Raw genomic sequence first — 21,020 nt, 5'->3', positions numbered from 1 at the left:
AAGTGATGATTTATGTGTACCTGGTCCCATGAAGAAATGTACAGAGGAATACAGAAGGCAGGTTTTAGATTTGACAGCAGAAAACAGATACAGAGCAGTGATTTGTGAAACACTATCAAGTTGCATGCTGAGAAGAGAAAATCACCTCTCTTGCTCAATTGCCCCGGTGTGTTAATCTGACAACTCTGGTAGTCAGCACTCACTGCAGTAGGTCTCTGTTTGTAGTGAGATGGATAAAACAGCAGCTGTTTTGATTTGTATTATCATGTACACTGGGATTTTCCAAGATAATCTATAAGGGAATGCATAACCAAATTCAATAAAATATGGTGATCGTATCTCCCTTATGATCCTTTGAAAAGCCTTTTAGAATATTATTTGCTGCAGTATATGCATGTTCCATAAAAATATTTATAGTCAAATGTTGCCTGATTTTTTTAAAGCTACCCTATTAGCATCTCAGGACAAAACATTGTGAAGTTGAAATTGCACTACACCTTCATGCATATGCATTTTTATTCAGTAATCCATGATGTACACCTACAACGTTTCAAAAAGGAAGGGTATTTTTATGCTAAATAAGCATGAGTATGGGAAATTGTATAATGGTAAAATTTTTTCCTGATATGTTCCCCTGAATTTCATGATGATGATATCATAGTTATAAGCTCGGTCCTGTTTTTGGGTTTGCCTTTTTTTTTTTTAATTCAGCATTTTAATGAAAGTTTCTAATTTCCAAAACACGTATTACTTAGATGGAAGTTATAGTCAAATTTTCTGCATTTATTTTTATAAGAATGCTTATAGGTCTGCGATAACTTCTCAGGCATTATTTTCCCCTTTTTTGACATTTTCATTATATTTCAGATGAGCCTTTTCAGACATATTAGAAGGTAAAAGATAATTTCAATTTAACTTAATTTCAGAGAATTTGTTATTGTTGTAATCCTTGTATTTAAAGAATAAGGATATATTTTCAGAAAATTTTCTTTTTTACGACTAGTGATTTATGCCTAACCAATAAAACATTGATAGTTAAATATGTAGAAGTTTTTTATAGAAAGTAGCCCTTTTTTATTTTCCTTTAATTATTTCAGTGTCAGAAAATGACATGTTTAACAGTTAATAAGGTTACGAGTCTTATAATTCTTATTCTATGTATTTATCAGATTCACCTGAATCTGATGTATTCTGCTACATGTCAGAGTGTTTTAAAAATTTCCTGGCAATTTTATCATTAGTTATTAGAACTGAATATTCCTCTTTTCTTGCCTGTTGGTGGATCTTTTCTATGTCATGGAATTATTTCAGAAACAATCTTCCTTCAAAACTTCTTTCAGCCTGTGATCATTTGAAAAATGCTTTTTAATTTTTTTTAAAATTTAGATAGACTAACATTAAGTCAACTGATCCTAGAAAATATGAGGAAAAACCCACATGTTTCATGATTAGTTGTCCCCGTAGATTTTTTTAAAGTATGATTAATATCCACATCAGATTAGCTGACTTAAAAAACCTATTTTTAATCCAAACTAAAAAAGACAAATTTAATATTTCTGATGTTCCTAAAACCTAAAACAAAACAAAACAAAGGCTTAAGTTTTCTAATAAAGATCCAACTGAAAAAGGTCTTTAAATGACAGAGGAAACATTAAAATATATTTAGAGATAGGTTTTTAAAAGTGAGAGTTATGCACAGGAATTTTTAAAACTCTACAAAGCCCTCTTGCTCTTTCTCTCTGAAAATAAATGTGATTAATCTGTCTATCTGAAAAAAAAAAATTAAAAATATTCCTAAATAATTTTGTGCTAGTGGAAAACAGAGAAATACTAGATAGAAAGAAAATATCTAAACTCATTTACTGATTTGCATCACAAAAAAAGAGAGGGAAATTAAGTTTATTCTTGGTATTCTTATGGGACACTCTCTTCCCCACTACAATTAATTTGGCTAATAATCAGGCTAAACTAATTTTGTCACTGACAATAACAGGTGAAAATCAAAAGCATACTAAAGTATGAGAGAGGATTATGTTACTTCATTGCACATTATAAATACACATCACCCAAATAAAAATGAATGAGACGGTGAAGGATTTTTTTCAGTATATATTTGAATGTGTAACTCATGAATGAATTACGGAGGTCATTCCAAATATGTGCTGACAATATGTGTTGTAGAATAAGAGCATTGACGCTGCCAATATCCAGCTTTCAGCAATCTTGAGTTGGGTGACATTACAACCCCAGAAGTTTACTGAAGAAAAAAAACCAACAAAGTTTTATTTGCTTGTCTTTTCAATTGTGGACCCTGAAGAGTCAAATACTTAAATTTTTCTCTACAGCTGTATGATGAATAAGTGCACGATATTTAAATGAAAGAGGAAATAATCTTTTAACCACTTAATTGTAAGAATGTGTTTTTAGGAAAAAAGTACCCAAACACCTGATCTTTATAAAAATGGTAATAAAACTGTAACAGCTAGAAATGATCTGATGTAAATGTTAGAGATTTCCACTTTAGTGTGTTTCATCTTGTAGTTTTCAGCAATTTTATTAAGATAATTGATTTCCTTTCTCCACTTGTAAAGTGTGAACGTTAATTAGTGAACCCCTTGTTTCATTAATTCAGGCGAATTCAGTGGGCTCCAAGGGTATCTCTAGATTTGGTACAGACAAACCTAACCATGTCTCTATATAAAATATCTAGCCCAGATTTATCACCCTGCTGGTCAAAGAGGTTTTGCAGCACCCGTGCATGTACTCGCCCTGTGTGTGTCTATGTGAGAAGTGTTGATGGATTGCCAGCACCAACACCTCCTGCATGTCAGGGAAGGAAATCATTGCTGATGGAAAAAAATCTCTCTGTAAGGTTCCATTTAAACACATCCAGTGACCATAAAGGTGGGACCATGCTGGTGGCACCTTGCTGGCTGGAGTAGTCTCACCCAGACTATGGCATCCCCACAAAGGGCAGCCTGAGCACGCTTCCCCTGACCCCACCTCCCTGCCAACGCTCTCCTGCTCTCCTGCTCTCCTGCTCTCCTGCTCTCCTGCTCTCCTGCTCTGCACACCTCATCCCCCGTACTGAGGGCATTTCTCCCTGGCTACCTGGCCACACAGGAGAGAATGTCCCACATTAGGGGAAGGTATGTCTTTTACAGGAAGCAGCTTGACTTTAAAAAAGAGTAAATCTCTTCCCCTGGATGTTGTGAACCAGGACGGAGAACTGATGTCTGCAGAGGTGACACGGCAGGGTAAGACACTCACAAATTATGAGGGCAGATGTCAGTTCCAAGTGACATGTTTTCCATAACCTACTGCCTCTCTTTGTTTATCCATCAAATACAATCTATATAGCAACTGCTCATCTATTTAGTCCTGCGTAGAGCATAGGAAAGCAAGTCAGATCTTAAATTTAGTTTGTCATTTGCCTTCTCAAAAGGAGATGTGATTTATGTTTATAATAAAGTATTTGAAATGTCATTTAATAGGAAAACAAATGGCAGTCGGATTCCCATGAGCAAGGAGAGGGGATTGTGAAACTTTGAATTAAGCGGTTCTATCTTATCACACTTTAAGTTACATATTTTTATTCTAATTGTAAAAATTATCTGTCTTGACATATCTTTTCCATTATTTTTGTTAAAGGGTATTCATCAGCGGTGTTAATGATGACACAAAATTTTAATATATGCATTAAACATTTAAGTTTTAATATGTTAACATGACACAGGATGTGAATAATAACAATGTTTTATATATGAAGTGAAAACATATTTTATGTTGGAAATAGTTAGAATGCCTGGCAAGTGACTTATATCCATAACAATTTCATTTAAATATTGCTTTTGCACGCCATCTATCTTAGATGCAATTTTATAGTCCTTTTTAAAAATTCATTTCTGCATGACCTCTTTGAGGCTGCAACTTAGTGCCTCTAGCCTACATATTCAATTGCACTTGTACTTGTTCCCATTCAATTACCTTTCAAAGCGGAGAAACCAGCAAGTGCCCAGATCTGAGCAGCATTTACCATTCTGGGACTTTTCAGGAATTACAACTTCTGTGCCGTTACACAGTAATAAGGGTAAAAGGCAAGAGAAAATCCATCAAATTGCTAAAATATGATGGTCTACCAGGTTTGATTTAGATCTTCATAATTTGAGACCTCTTGGAACAGCCAGGTAGTTCCTAATATAAGATTATATTCCCTTGAATATCAGAAGATTATGATGCATATATACAACAGCTTTCCTTTTATTTCCTCCTATCCTACCTTCTGACTTGTGGCTTAAAAATTATTCTCTCAGTAGCATCAGGGAAAGGGATATATTTGAAAGGAAATATTTATTGTAAAAGGAAAGGAAATATTTTGGTGTTTTAATGTGACTAAGTGGGAAAGTAATTTGCAAAAATCTCTTCAGAATTTCCATCCTCTACAGGCCTGTTATCATATGACCAAATTGTTCTGATGGAATGAAATCTCTGCTCTCTGACTTTATGCACAGCATAAATTCAGGAGTAGTTTCCATTCATGACAGTGTATAAGCTGAAACAGACCTTGTACCCCAAAAGTTCACACTTTCAGTCTGTTATGGCTGTGATGTGTGCTAAAAAATATATATAAATCATAAAGCAGGCATTCTGGAGCTCCAAAAAGGCTTCCCTGTACGGTGCCCATTCTTATGATCTGGCTGAGAATTTACAACTCATTTCTAAGCACACTTCTCTCAGACAGCAGCAGACACTGTGGTCCAGCAGCAGGCTGCCTCTACCCCACCACCTCCAGCAGATGCAAGATGCCAAGGAAACAGATCAGGAAAAACACCAGGGAAGGACAGCAGATACTGTAAATCCCACCTGGAAAAACTCTCGCTGCAAAAAGGCAGAGATTTTTTTCTCTGCATCGAATTCTAGGTGAATGTGGTAGTGTGATATAATAAGCAACAGAGAGATAATAGGAAAATCACCATTTCAGAAATATAGCTACAAAGCTCATACTGAATATGCAAATATTAACATGCAGATGGTAAATATTTTTATCTTTAGAAATATTAGCTATAATTTGCTTCTCTGTTTATTTGTGTCGGGTATGTAATGTCAAGCATTTAAAATATTTATGGTCATGTTGGTTCTAGTCCAGCTCTTTGATTTGTATCTTTTAAATGAAGTTCCTTGTTAATAACCTAGAGTTAATGTATTTTAAAAGATTTTTTTTTTCTTCTACATGCTATATGTATCTATGCACACACATTTTTAAGAGCACAAATGGATGGATCAACATTTATTTTGAAGAAAATGTTTTTTCTCCTTATTCAATTTTTTTATTGCTGTCTTGTTTTAAAAAAGGGTGTGAATAAGTTTACGAGGTCAGAAGAATTGTTCTGCCTCTGCAGACAATTCACCTACAGAGGTTCGGCCACTGATGGAAATTGCAAAATGGAACTACTACTTTTTTCCTGTAGTGAATAATTTATGCTTGGGAATGGTTTCATCACTGAACACTCTTCAAGTCATTAAACTGAACTGAAGAAAATGGGGTGAAGTCATCATCAAGAAGGTCAATTTATGGAAATACTGTTATCTCTTTCACAGTATTATTAATACCTACTGACACCTTCATGTTCGGCAGGGTAAAGCCAATCATTAGCCTATAAGGTATAAGTAAGGTCTCAAGCACATGCTCACAATGAGAACGTCATTATTGTAAAAGTGATCTGAATGCAGCAGGTATGAGAAGGGAAAGACAGTCAGACAGGAGGAAGAGGCAGCTCTTGATCTTAGAAAGCCATAAACATAAAACCTAATTTTGAGCAGGCTGCTGTATTTTTTGCCATGGATCTGCATGGTGCTGCAGTTACTAAGTGCATATTGGTTATCTGTATGGCAAATCGCTACAATGTCTGAAGAACAGCCACTCTGTAATTTTAGGAAGAATTAAACTTGGCAGAGGGTTAAAGGGAATGGCTATTTGACTCCCTTTGAAATGTGTGTAATTTTAATATTTACAACATTACTTACTAACATCTAGTTAAAGTACATTGGCACCTGGGAAAAGTTTCCTTCTGCAAGTCCTACTGTTTTCAAATCAAATGACTTGCATGTAGATTACAGACATGTTAATCTTTGTAATCTGACTGTCATGACTTAAAGTTCAGATAAGGCTTCTTTTTTAGCAGGATTTTTGGCACTGGCAAGCAGAAAGAGCACAAGTTTAAGAGTCTTATTAGCTAAAAATGCTATTCCACTGCTTGAGTTTAAGAGGATATAACACTTTAGTGGCTAGTTTATACACAGTACCTTTAGAAAAACCTCTGAGAACTCTACATTCCCAAAACCCAAAAAAATTATAGCATTACACCTGTGTATCATAATATTTTAAATAAACATACAATTGATGTAGACACCATGTTTTATGAACTTAATAAGTAGCCTATTAAATTTGCCTTGTAATTTTTGCAAATCTGCTGATCCAAGTGCCCTTTCGAGGAAGAAGCATAACAAATCCCAATCCTGAACACAGTATTCTCTCTTGTAACCAATACAAAGCATGCCTTTTATTTCAAAGAGATATAAACTCTCCCTGCATTTTCTGAGACAAGTAAAAAGAGTTTATCTAGATTTTGTTTGCTTGTTTTAATGAAGCCTTCCACACTGGAATGTAAATCCCAAAGGGACTATCTGCAATTGACATGATCAATATGAATTTCTGAATGCATTAAATCTTTTCTATAAATGTTACTTTAAAAGTTACTTAAAAAAGGAAATCTGGATTTCGAGTAATTTAAGAGTATTAATTTCTAGGGGCTTTAGCAGTAGCACCATAGAAATGCAGGAATGAAAATCATCTTTAAAACTAAGCTCTTCCTGCTTTGATTGTCAAATATTCTCAGACCATCTGATTTTTCTCTAATCTGTTCACAGAGGTCTTCAATTATGAAATAAAGAAGATCCATAGGCAGCCTCTTTCAGTCCTTAAAAGCCTTTGCAGATGGAAATGGGTTTTTTTTTATGTCTAATCTAATCTAATCTTCTTCTCTCTTTAGAAAAATTAGGGCTGTGATTTCTTTTCTATGTTGGGTGAACATGGAGAGTAACTGATGACCATGCTCATTATAAAACCTTTTTATATATTTGATAATTACTGAATTGCTCCTCATTCTTCTCAAAACTAAACAAACCCATTTCTTTCAACCTTCTGTCACATTTTTAAAAGTCTTAGCAGTATTTATGCTCTTGGCCTACACTCTATTTAAACTGCATCATTTCTTAAAATGCCATGCTCAAAACCTGACCACATATTTTAGCTGTGGAAGAACAGAACTTTTAGAAGTCCTGTTATTGCTGCATAGGTCAGAATAAAGACCTCCATCTCTAAATTATGGCATGCCACCTAGCACACTCCAGAATGACACCGGTCCTTTTACTTGATATAATGTTCAAACATATTAAGATATTTTAACTCATCATTGCTGCTAGGTATTTTTCTGTTCAGTCATTTCACATTTTCTGTTGGGTTTCATCCTTCCCAAACATAGTATTCCTTAGAATTTCATATTGTTCGTTTTGGAGTATTTCAGCAACATTTTTGGGATCACTGTGAGTACTGATCTTGTCCTCCCATGTGCTTGGAATTTCTCCTAGAAAGATGCCATCTGCCAGTTTTATGCGTACTCCATAATTCATTGTCCAACTCAGTAATGTGACTGTTCAATAGATTAGACCCAAAACAAATTTGTTGTGTGAGTTTTATAGCAAGCTGCTAAAACTGGCAAATTTCGGGTTTTTTTTGTTTGGAATCCTCCACTCCATTCATTCATAACAGCCAATCTACCTCAACATACGAAAGTTTGCATCCTTATTCCTTTACAAAGATCAGTGTCTGTAAGTAGCTGTGTCAGAAGCAATGACTTTCATAAATTGCACATAGAAAGAATAGTGCCATTGCTTTTTTTTTTTTTTTCCCCAGATTTTTTTCAGTTCCTTACAGGAGAAAAATGCTAACTATGTAAGTTCTTTGTCATGTTCTCTTTGACCAGATTTATGACACACCTTTGCAGTGACTTGGAAATAACTTTTGGGTTTACCACTGAAATTATAGCTCATGATCCATAATTTCCTACAGCATTTCAATATGAACGGGTAAAACTGTCACTAGCAGAGTTTCTATATACTGGGCAAAATGTTCTTTTCTTACATACAGCATACAGTAAATTTAAAAAAAATGAGAGTGTAGATGTATGCATGACACTTGTTTTGCACTTGGGATTTGCATTCAGAGAAACACATAAGATTGCTGACTCATAAAGTAGATTAATTTGGATGACCACTGCTCACTAATTTCCCCCCACTAATTTCCCCACATTGCCACTAGTAAAACTGTACAGGAATAATGCACCTCATTCACTGAGGTGTTTTTTGTAAAACTGACTGGCTGTCTCTCTGTGTGCTCAAATGCCTTTTCATATCTGTCCCCTAATAAATAATGAAATGTAGATGTTGCCCTCAGCTTACCAGTTTTGCTTTAGCATTGCCTGCATCCTGCCTGTCAACTGGATTTAGCATATTTGCATAATTATGTTTCATTCATTCACTACTGGATTTTTTTAAACAAGAAAGGGAAAACCAAACCAAACAAGGAAGCAGGGAACAGCCTATCTGCATGAGGCATTTAAATGCCTCCTGCTAGGCATGTTTGAGCAGATCCTATTTATGCATTTAGTTTGAAATAAAGTAAAACATTTAAGGTAATTGAAATAATTCTGAATTCAGTTTTAAATCCTGCTGGCATTATTGAGTATTCTATGAGAACTGTCATGTAAAGTGAAAAGAAAAAAAAAATAAAAGAAAAAAAGGAGGGTAAATAATCTCCTCTTAGTACAACGAGGTAGTCCTACTGCTACTTAAATGTGTAACAAAACTTCTGGACCCTTTTGGAAGAACAGCAAGTACCTTTTGTATAGGCCTGGTTCTTAAAAAATCTCACAGCAGTTTAGTGACTGAGAATTCTTTTTCACTGTAAAGTTCATGGTGACCAAAACTGTGTATAATAAAAGTTTTGCTTCTGCTTATTTGAGGATCAGACGCTGGGAACAAATCTTGATATTTTCTGCAGGAATAGGATTGTTTCTGTCATTGATAATTGGGTGATTCCAATGTGCAATCAAACAAGGATGTAACTTTGCAGGGATGTATTCTGGAAACACACAAGAAAAAGAGAGTAGCTTTTGCACAGATGTGGAAGAAAGATTACAGAAGGTTAGTCTAGCAATGAGACAAAAACCATTCCCTTTTCAATGGATCCAGAAGGAACAAACAAAAAGGGGAAGAACGAAAATGTGAGAAAAGTAAGTTTTTTTTCTTTTGTTTCCAACACCTTCAGGTCTAATGCTGGTAAGTTCACTCACAGACCATAGAAAAAATAGCCTTAACAGAAGCAAAGAAAATAGACTTCATCATAGGATCCTGTGTTTCAGAACACCTTCCACCTTTCTGATGGGAATAACTATGCATATATGAAAGCATCTTCTCAATACATTTCTAAAAATCTTGACTTGACTTGAAATTCAACAGCTTCTCTTGGCAATGTATTCTGGTGTTTCATTACTTGTATCACTAGAAATTTTTTACCTGAAATCTAAACCTAAGTCTTTCTTACTTGAAATAATTTTTCCTTTATCTTCAGTGGACATGAAAATATGTTTTTCACTTCTTTATAAGTAGCCAGACTCTTACCATTTTTTTCCTGCTTAGTTTCCTTTAACAGTTGCTTTTGACCACCACTGACTGACTACCAGTGTTTTCTGACATCCCATGGGTTCTGAGTTCCTTGCAATTCTCATTGCTTCTTCCTGGCCTCTTTCCATGTGATCTGAATCTTTCCCTGCCTGTGAGGCTGGAGTATGTTACTATATCCTGTGGCCTCTACATGGAATAGGAAACATATGGCTTCTCACACTTTGATTCAAACCTGAAAAATCAGAGTATTTCTTTAAAAGTGATAATTTCTGTCCTCCTGAGAAGATGATGTTATGCACTGTTTCATTGACATAAAGTATGCTTTTCTTTGACTGCTTTTATATATATATATATTTAGATATATATATATATATATTTAGATATATAGATAATAGATATATAGATATATAGATATAGATATAGATATATAGATATATATATCTATCATTGATTAATTAAAAATTTCAATTACTATTGAAGAAGTGGCCCTAACATTTTCAGCAATGACAAGTTGGTTCAAAATCCAGCTACTCACCACTCTCCATGTTAAATGCAGCAATAAATTAATACTTTTATATGCTCCAAATAAACCAGTAAGCAGAAATGCTGAATGTGAAACTGAGATCAAATCCCTTTGGAGAAATTCATATTTGGTGCTTTAGGATTTCTAGGACTGTCATGTCTCATTTTGAGTTATTTCTAAAACTAAGTATTAAAGCAAATTTATCTTCTGAAACATGATGGGGAAAAGAAATGGTTTTGTAGGATTTCATGGGCATTGTGTCTTTGTTAATCAACAAAAAATACATTGCATTTACCAGTAAGAAATTAGAAATTAATTTATGCATATTTCTTTTTTGAATTGCCACTCTTGGAAGCTCATTATATTTATGAAACTGAAGCAGTTCTTTCTAGCTCATATACATCACTACTCATTACCCAGAGCAAGCAAGAATAGGTGAAAAATAGGTTCAAATGAGGTTCATCACATATACTGGAGGTAAAGATTCTCCTGCCATAAATTAGCTAATAATGTATTTGACAATACAGAGAGTTAAATGAATGTCTCATGTCTAACAAACAGCTGTATTTGCACTCCTACAGATAATCTGTGAGCACTCAACCACAACGAATTTATTGAAGGAAGCTGATAGTTCTTCACCGTAAGACTAAGTCAGAGCATATTAATGTAACACACAGTCATACATGTGCCCCCAAAAATGTGGGACACATGTGCCAACCATCCAGCCATGCTGATCTTTGGTACTCTGTCACCTTGCTTACAGTGGATTACTGCTGACAAGTTGTAAATCCAGATTGGCTGGATTCTGCTATGGGATTTGATCCTTTGTGATGCTGTATATTGCTCTGAGTGATACAGACTGCAGACTGCAAGTCAGCACTTCATGGAAAATGTTCAGGAAATTGCAGAAATAGTCCAGGAGCTGCCACCCCCTGAGACAAGGCAGGGAAAGCAAGAAGTTACTCAGAATGATCACCAACTCTCTGTTCTGATTTTCTCTAGTTGCTGTTGTCATCAGAAAATACAACCAAAGGGATGCAAAAATTGTAATTAATGGCCAAGCTATGTGTGGACATCCTTCTGTGGTTCTAGGCATGAGATTATTGTGGCAAAATTTAAGAAGAGAGCCTTTTTTGGGGTGTTTTTTTTTTGGTTTTTTTTTTTTTTTTTTTTTTTTTTTTTTTTTTTTCTCTTTGTACAAACTGGACCCAAGCTCTGCAGGCTCCAGGGTTCTATTGTTCGCTTTATTAGTCTTTCCCAAGAAATGTAGTTTTAACCATTGAGGAGAAAGAAGCAAATAGTTCCGTTTCTCCAGAGAAGCCAACTGCATTATGATTATGAAAAAAACTATGAGGTCTGGAAAGCATTTCTTGTTTAACTCTTCCTTTTTACCTTAGAGAGGTCTACAACTCTCAAGCTCATATTTCTGTAGGCAGGCATGCACCCACACCACACAGCTGACTGTGCACAAAACTCTTGTGCATTGTTGGCAAAATAGCTTATTTCTATTAGCTTGTTTTTTGGAACTCACTTTTTCATGTATGCAGAACAGTTAAGAGTCTCCAGGGCAGGACTGGAGTCCCAGTTGATTTTCATCTGGATGTGGGAAGAGGGATAAAATGCCAGGCTCTTGGGCTTGTGCCCACTTGTCCCAAAAGACTAAAGCTTAAGCTCAGGAATTCAAATATGAAGCAACCAGAATCCTTCACATATGGATGCTTGGTGTGGGAACACTTTTGGGAAGTTCAAGAGCAGGTTAAATAATCCATTTTATGGACTATAGGCATATACATTTTTCAATACAAAAGTAAGGTAGCTGTCTTTTCTCTTCCAGAGTAGTTGTAAGCTAGTCTTTCTGTTGGTCCTTCATGTTTTCACTGCATTTCATCAACTGGAGGCAATTTACACAGCTTTCCTCATGCCCGGGTAAGGTAAGAAAATGGCCACTAAAGTCATAAAAATCTGCAAATGAATGAACAGACACCAGTAGCAATTGTAGCTGGGAATATTTTATTTACATGTGAATCAGCTACATTGTAAAATGGGAGTGCAGGAAGAGAAGCAAAGAGAACTTATTTGCTATGATTGGCCAAGTTCACAAAAAAAAGATATATTTTCTAAGGGATACCAATGGCAAAGGCATAGCAAAAGTATTATGTGGTTTAGATTCAGGGAATTTGGTAATGAAAAGTGTTTTCATAGGTCACTTGTCCAGCTTGTCTGAATAGAATTTTTTTGCAAACTATCTAGTCTTGTGCATCTAAATTGAGTCTGTGGACAAGCCAACTCTTCATGTCTGCACAAAAAAAGTACTTTGAGTTCAAAACTGGGCTTTCTGAAACTCATTAGACTTCATTTGCTGCCTTTAATACTGACTATATGAGACACAAAACAGAGGCAGACAATTGCTAGGAAAGCAATGATCAATATTGCTATTTTGTTTGGCAAATGCAAGTAGGGTGAATTAGAGATGGATTGGACAGTAATATGGGAAATAATGGAATATCTTTACATAAATCACCAGCAATGCCTGATATTACCTGTGGTGTATGGTCATATACTTCAAAAGGATTAAAGAATATTTAAGAAAGAGGATCATGACAAACGGGCTTCAGGTAATTCAAACATCTAATGAGGAAATAAATTTTCTGCTTTAAAATTAGACTGGGTAATGTAGTGTATATTCATAAGAAAGGAGTTAACGTGTCTCACAGTGCAAGGAGAAGGAAGGCCCTTGTTGAACTGCAAGATAAAAAATGCACCTTGGATTGAAATTTGCCTAGGCAATGAGGCCCAGAAGACATGGAATGTGAAGAGGAAATTTCTCTGAACAGTAATGAAAATATGCAAACTATTCCACTTTTCTTCTGAAAGGTAGATTAAACCACACAAAGCTGGGTGTGAACATTTAATTCTTCTAGCTTAGAAATCAAGGTGAGAGCTACTTCCATGCCAGAGAGCCAGAGAACAGGTGTTACAGTAGTTGAGCCATGGGCCTAGTCTGATCTTGTCTGGCACTTCATCCTTTTCCAAAAAACACTCTCACTGAGGACAGAGATTTAGTCTTGCATCAGAACATTGTTGCCAGCACCAAGGAATGAAAGGGACCTGGCTAGCATCAGTGTTGGAGAGTGATGAGGCCACTGAATATTCAGCAGTGGCACTGATTCAGGATGTAGACTCACAAGCATCAGGAATCTCCAAAAAAAATAGCCAGGTTTTGTTTTTTAGCAAAATCTGTAGAGTCTAATAGCCCTTCAAGCTGAGGCTCTGATTCTGGAAAAAAATGTGCAATGTGGTAGCCTGTGATGGCACAAACATAACGATTTCCAGAGTCCTGGATGCAGCCATTTCCATTTGTTCCTGCATTCACATGCCCACACATAATAGTTTGCTCCTGACTGCTACAGCTCTGAACAAAGCCTAATTTAATATTAAAGCATGATGTCAAAACTGCCCAACTCCTCTGAAGAGGCAACCATTGAAAGGCTGCTGTTATTCCAATGTTAATGGAGCATAAGAATTCAAGTACAAACCATTGTTTAGAGTCTGGTTACTTACCAATACATAGTGAGATGTCATGCCTTAAAACTCAAACCTTTTGTTTAAGTAGAACAGAAAAACTAGGGTAGAAGGAAAAACTGATGCAGAGACCACAATTACATACTGGGGCACTGGCTGAGCCAAAAATACACCTGTCTCAACATTCAGTCCAATCTCCCTGCACTGGGCTGCCTACCAACTATTCATAGCAAGTCAAATTTTAGCCAGAAAAAGACTGCGAAAGGACTTGTGTTTATGTGTGTTAGTGGAATATTACTACAAACAGCATTTACACAAATAAACAATAAAAACATATTTTGAGCGACTGTAGTTGATTTTTTCAGGGTCAGAAAAAATGAAGTCCCTGTGCTGATTGCTAAAAAGGAGGGCATATGCCCCCTAATACCTTTAAATCTTATTTCTTGTGAAAAGGAGCTCTTACTATTTTTGTTTCTAATCTAGGGCAAGTTCTGAAATCCTTATAAAAACCAAGGGCTTAATAATGAAACAAAAAATAACTGGTAGCTTTATTTTTATATCAAAAGGAGATAAGGATTAAAAATACTAACGGTGTCTAACTGAGTATATTCCAGTCTGTTTCCCCACGGAAAAAAAAAAAAAAAAAAAAAAAGAGTTTGTAAATATTAGGAACAAGACTCTATTGCCTGGCACATGAGGACCTATGACCTTGACCATGGTCATGACATTCTGGCTGAGCTCCAGCTGTCCTCAGAGGGTGCCTGGCTTCAGCCGAACATGCAGAATAGGATTGGTCATTGACACAATTTAACCAGTCACTTCTTATTAGCAATTGTCTTTCATTAGAACCATATTAAACACGAAGAGATGCTTTCATCACTATGTCCTGAATTTACATTCTATCTATATATCTATTTTTCCCCAGGTTATTTTTCCCATTGCTACTACTTCTACACTAAAGGAGAAACTCAAAGTTGCCCCAAATTTACACTCTATTTCAATTTTTTTTTACAAAAATAGGCTTTCAGTTCTGTATAAAAATTTGCTAAGATACTGAATATTTGACAGGTAAGACTTTTTTGCATTTTGAAAATTATTGGTCATTCCCATGGAGATGTCACATGGAGTGACATACAGGTTGTGCTAGTTGCCGGCATCATGTAAGAGGTACCTTTCATTTACTCTGAAAAACTGCATTGTATTCAAAATCCCTACAGATCCCTACAAATAAACTCTAGAAACTTTTAAAAAATATCACTCAAAGCAGCTCTTTGCTATATACTGATTTTTCTGTAAAATATGCATATTACATAATTGCATTAAGAAATCATATGCACAAAATTGCTTCTAGTATATTAAAAAAACAAAAAAGGTTGGAATCTCTATTTGTGATAACCTCTTGAGATTTTTTGTCTTGATACCATATTGAATTATTTCATCATCTTGGAAAACACATTCAGTGTATCCTTCTTGAAGAATACTTTACTTAAATACATGGACACAGAAACACATGCACACATATGTCTTGCTGTTAAATTTCATTCATATGAATGGAAGTGGCCCTTTAATAAAAAGCACCAAAAATATGCTCACCTTCACTGCATCCCTTGTATATATATCCCATCATTAAAAGGTGTAAGATGGATCATAAAATAGATTTGCAAATCTGCTATTTCCCCTCAATATTGTAGCCTCAGAGCTCATTTTCAGTTTCAGAAGATGAGCCAGGCTGAAGACAGATATTTTCTAACGGTCAAGAGTCAATGGCCCATTTGAGAGAAAACCATGAAGGCCATACTTTCCAGACATACTTTCCAGCACATAATATTCTCTAGTCTTTCTACCATCTCTGAACTTGAAGCAAGCTTAACCACCAATATTTGTATAGTTTGCTATAGTTTACCTGCTGTTACTTGCATCCATTATGCTGGGAACTATTTCTGAGTACCTTCTGCTCATCTGTTTTCCAAAAGATAATGTCACATATATCAGCTATCAATGGGATATTTGCTAGTCTCTTGCCTGTTTGTGTCTTTCATCTACTATGTTCATGCATCAATCCTACTGGGTGTCAGCAGATGAGGCCAGAGATTAATATTTTCATGAATGTCTCCTGCTTCCTACTGCTGACACTTCACTACCCTCCACAGAGCCATTGCAGAGCTTCCCTCAATGCTGCACTTGAGGTTGTGACAACATTATGGGACAGAGAACATACCAAGGAAATGCAAACCAATTTGCTTCTAGTGGGCTCTAGAAAAGCCTCTCATTACAGCTGGGCGGACTGCAGTGATGTGATGCCAAGTCCTCTGCCCTGCCAGTTTTTTGTGTACCTGAATACTGTGAAAAACTATCCTCAGAGAAGAATAAAGCGAGTCTGACCCACTCCAGAAGGAAGGCTTTGATACCACAGATTTTCCAGGGGTGATTTGAATTACAGTTTACATTCATGATCAGCTCCAGGAAGAAAGTTTGTTCCCTCTTTTGCAAGCACTTCTGTATTTACATGCACTGGAAAATTTGAGCCCAAAAGCTTTGACTTGGCATCATTGATGCAATGCACTATAAATTTCAGATATACTCCCATTTAGACTCCTCTGAAATGCCCAAGGATTTTTCTCCATTTGCCATCAAGATAACTGGCCTGGCCTCTGCAACTTTCTCAAGTACTCCTGGAAGAGAGGAATGGCCAAAACAATCTCCCACTGGGTGGCTTGGGGGAAAAATTTGTGGATACTAGGATAGTAGAAGGTGAAGCAGGTAAAACCTCTGAGGAACAGATTCCAAGCTCTGCTCATTTGACAGCTGTTTTCACTGGAATATCCTCTAACACTGAGTCAGAAGAAATGTTCCTGAAAAGTCCATAATTCCAAATAGTTTTACACACCATCCTTCATTCATTCTGATGATGGAAGGAAAAAGTCAAGGGCTGTGTTAATTAGTTTCTTTTCTGAAACGGACTATAAATATAGTTAGAAGATGTAGAGCAGAAGAGCAAACTGTGGCCTTCTGTGGTGGTACATTAATTTTGCTGGGTTTAAGATTTCCAGTAGAAACAGAAAAAAATCTGGTTATCCACATTCACTCTGTTTTCCAGGATCAATGGCCTATTTTACTGAAGTTTTACATAGTGTTACACAATGGAGGTATTTATGATGCAATAAACTACAAGATGGAAGACACAAAATAGTTAATTATTTGGTCTCCAATGCTCAAATATTCCTCCCGCATCCAGACACACTGCATTAGAGTGATAACATTGAAAGAATCAGAACTGCCTATGTTTCTGGATTTAAAATTTTAAGAAGTTTGGCAACATTCAGCTTTTAAAATTGCAAGCTTTTTGGATTTGGGGGAAGGTTATTTTGATCCTGGACTAGGTCTAGTATCAGACAAAATTCAAAACCTGATGACTTGAGACTTTACACTGTGATCCATCCACTGCATCAACAGCCTAACACTTAACCCTGAAGTGGCATTTGGAAAAGGTCCTAATACTCAGTGAAAACATTCAGGTCCAAACATCACAATTAAATTTGTAAAAGTATGATATAACTTTAAGCAAGTACACTTTTCTATTCTTTACCATCTCACTGTTCTCTAGCAGCACTTTCTCAAATCCATAGTGTATTTGCTATGAACATGCTTTACATAAAAGCATATTAGGACGATTAAAAAACAACTCTGAAATAACATATGGCTGGCTTTATTGGCTTGCTTCTGTACCTACTTTGTGATACTAGCTAGTTAGCTGCTTTAAAAAACAACACACAAAAAAACCACTTGTTCAAGTAACTGTAGAATATATTAGGATACCCTTTCATATTAAGGATGACTCTTCTTGCTTCCTGCATCCCCACAGAAGGATGACTTTGCCTCCTAGTAAATGCAATTGCGAAACCCCCACTAAGATGACTATGATTTACAGTAAGTCCTAAATGTTGAGTAGAAGCTCTTTGATCCCTTTTGCAAATTTTGGCCAAAGCTTCCAGGCAGTGACATACCTGTTTGTGGGATTCTGATGTTTTTGATGTTCATAGTCTGTGCATTGTGCTTTGAATTATGGAAGCTTAACTAAACCAGTCACAGTCTGCCAGGAACTGCAAATTTCTGCTTAAAATATGTATCTCATGACACATAAATGCTTTCTGCGAAAAACTCTTTGATTCTTTTGCGTTTTCTGACATGTCATCAACAGGTCTGAAAACTTGGCTGAAGTTCAGGGACTGTAATGAAAACTTCATTACAGCACCAACTGTAACACAAGCAAGTCAGCATTTGGGACAAATAAGCAAAAGATCCTTAACCTCCATCTCTTCTGCTCATGCACATATGTTGAAGTGCCTCACACTAATTCTGGGAAAACCAAAGATGTTTGGAATAGGAAAGAGTTTACCTGAAACCTGAACAGACTTTAGAGGGGCTCTTTTAAGGAAAGTTACTTGCTCCTGGCAGCATTGTGATCCAATGCTGAGCAGTTAAACCAGCCAGGTGGTCACCCTGGTCTCCCTCTATAGTCAGCAGGCCAGTGGAAGAGAGTGGCTCTTCCCCATGCAAAAGAAGAAGGCAAATTTTGGCATTAGCATCACATTGTTATGTGCCACAATCATATTGGCTCATTGCACAATACTAGCACATTGGCATTAGAATTATATCAATGTATCATCAGCACAGCCTCTTTTTCACTCTGACCACAGGGGATACCAGGGGTAACTTGACCCTCATGAAATACCCGCATTTGGGGTATAAGAATAACCAAGCGTGGTATGCGTTAAAAACAGGGTCCTGCCAACTGGGTGGCCCTTTTCAATTCGTGTTTTATTGTACAGGTAGGTCTGAGGCAAGTGGCAAGGGTAGCTTAGAGTATATTCTGACCTATTTGCCAATGGAAATTAAATGATCAGGATGAATGGCTGTGTACCTGGCATTTCTATGGATTTCAAGGCTAGATAGTTGGTTCCCAAATCCCTAAAGATGCTGAGTGTTAAAAGCATTTCTCCAGTGGAAACAACCCACTCAGGGTCACGGCAGCCCTGCCACGTACACGGACAGGCTTGGGAGCTGGGCTGTGCTCACTTCTTTCCAGGACAACAGCTCTGTTTTCCTTCCTTCCATGCTGCAAAACAGATTCAGCCTGGTTGCATTAAATTCTTACGTTAATGTTCCATTAACTAGCCTCCCTTTCTTTATATTTGCTCTTGTTCATTGTTCTGCTTTGACTTTGTTTCCCTCCCCGTATAATTAAAATGTTTAACACTGTTCCTTCCTGTGGTCGGGACGCATTCGCTTACGTCCGTGTCGCGCCCACCCCTGGCTGAGGCCAAATGGAAGCAATTAAAGCCGGGGTCCGCGTTGTCCGTGTGCCGCCCCCCTCGCCGCCGCCCAGCCCCTAACGCGGCGGCGCCTCCGACCTTTCCCGGGCCCCGCGGTCAGGCAGAAGGGCTCGGTGGGGGTTTCTGCTGAAATAAAGGGGCGATGTATTTATTTGTTTTGGGTAATGTCCGTGCGTGCGGGCAGGGCTGCGCACCCACAGCCCCACCCCCGCCCTGCTGAGGGGGCCGCTGCCGCCTCCGCCCGGTAGGTGGCGCCTCGACACCGCCCACCTGCGCGGGCCTGGCCTGGCCCGGCCCGGCCTGCTCGGGAGGACGGCATAAAATAAAATATTAAAATAATACAGCGGAGGAGCAAAGCTGCCCACCGCTCCCCCTGCGCGATGTCGTCTGAAAAGCGGAGGGGCAGGATGGGCCTGCAGCCCGCTGCCGGCGTGAGGACACCAGCGCCACGGTCCTGCTTGCCCGGCTGTCTGCCCCAATGGGCTTTTGGCTTACGGAAGAGCTATTAAAAAAATGCGAATTAAAACCACTTTAGTCTCGGGCGAGCGGAGCCTGACAGAGCCTGCCCGGCTGCAGCCCCGGTCACTGCTGCAGTCGGTGCCCGGGCATGAAAGGCTAGCGCATCCCCTGGGATCACACGGCGGGTGCAACGGGGCTGTGGTGGCACAAAAGTGTTTCCATGGAAAGCTGAAGCACTCCATTTTGGGAATGAGAAGCTGCTGTATCAGGAGAGGGTGCTGGGCTGTGGGTTGGCACCTGAAACAGGGAAGAGTTAGGCAGCAGGTCAGTTAACGCGAGCTCCTTGCACCCTCTCCCCAGAGCTGCCAGCTCAGCTTCCCGACTAGCTGGTCCCATGCCCCGCAGTGCCTGCCCTTCACACCGGCTCTGTCAGCCCCTCCGAGTGGAAATCTGGGCTGCAGCCTCCGCTCGAGGAGCCAGGACCTTGTCTCTCCTACTGTTTTTTGTTCCGTGACTATATAAAGGAGCTACTGATGTTTTGCCTACCCCGAAGTCAAACCCATTAAATAGCGTAGGACAGCCTTCTATCATGGTGATGAGAAAAGCAAGGGAAGGAAACTATAGATTTTTTAAAAGCTCATTTTCTTCTTTGGGTGTGTTTGTTTTTAATTAAACACAGAAATTCATTAAAATGCACTGATAAAAATCAAGAGTTTTATTTAGGGGTTTCTTTGTTAGCGCGTAACAGTTTATAGTGTATCTGCATGGTGATATAGTCATCTGCAAGATGTGCGAGGGATTTAAATACTGAATATCCATGTTTGGGAAGCAGGCAGGAAAGAAGTGAAACAGTCAAGGTGTTTTGGTGTTTTTTTAAATTACATTTGACAAGAGTCACTATACTCTTCAAAGAACTCACAGCTCAGTGTCAAAAAAACTGTTTTGGTTCACTTCTCCTTGAAAATCCTCTCCTGCAAGCAATGCAAGTAGTTGTCCCAAAATGATAGAATGTAACTGGAAAGAGAAAAGTGTTTTTGTTGTGGCATCTATGCTTCCACTTTTGTATATTTTTACTATAAACAGCTAGGATATTGGGAGGAGAGGGTGTTGGTATCACATCTTTGTTACTAGAATATTGACATCTCTTGCTTCATTGATTTTTTATTACAGTCCCAAGGTTGGAAATAATGATTGTCAGCGACAGCTTCTTTGCTGCTTGCTTCAGCTTCAAGTGGTAATTTCAAGCATATTTTATTTTAGATTATTTCTCCCCATCTATATAAACTCCCTGCCTTTCTGTCTGCAACAGGAATAAGTAGTTTGTGAAAAGCCACCTCTTGAAAAGTTCAGGGCTGCAACATGCCAGCATAAAAGATAACACCAAACCAAGCTGCCTTTGTCACTACTACCACTGCTGTCTTGGCATCTGTCGACAAAGCGCC

This window comes from Zonotrichia albicollis, chromosome 1 (assembly GCF_047830755.1).
Source record: "Zonotrichia albicollis isolate bZonAlb1 chromosome 1, bZonAlb1.hap1, whole genome shotgun sequence".
Lineage (NCBI taxonomy): Eukaryota > Metazoa > Chordata > Aves > Passeriformes > Passerellidae > Zonotrichia > Zonotrichia albicollis.
Note: the sequence above shows the minus strand (reverse complement) of the source record.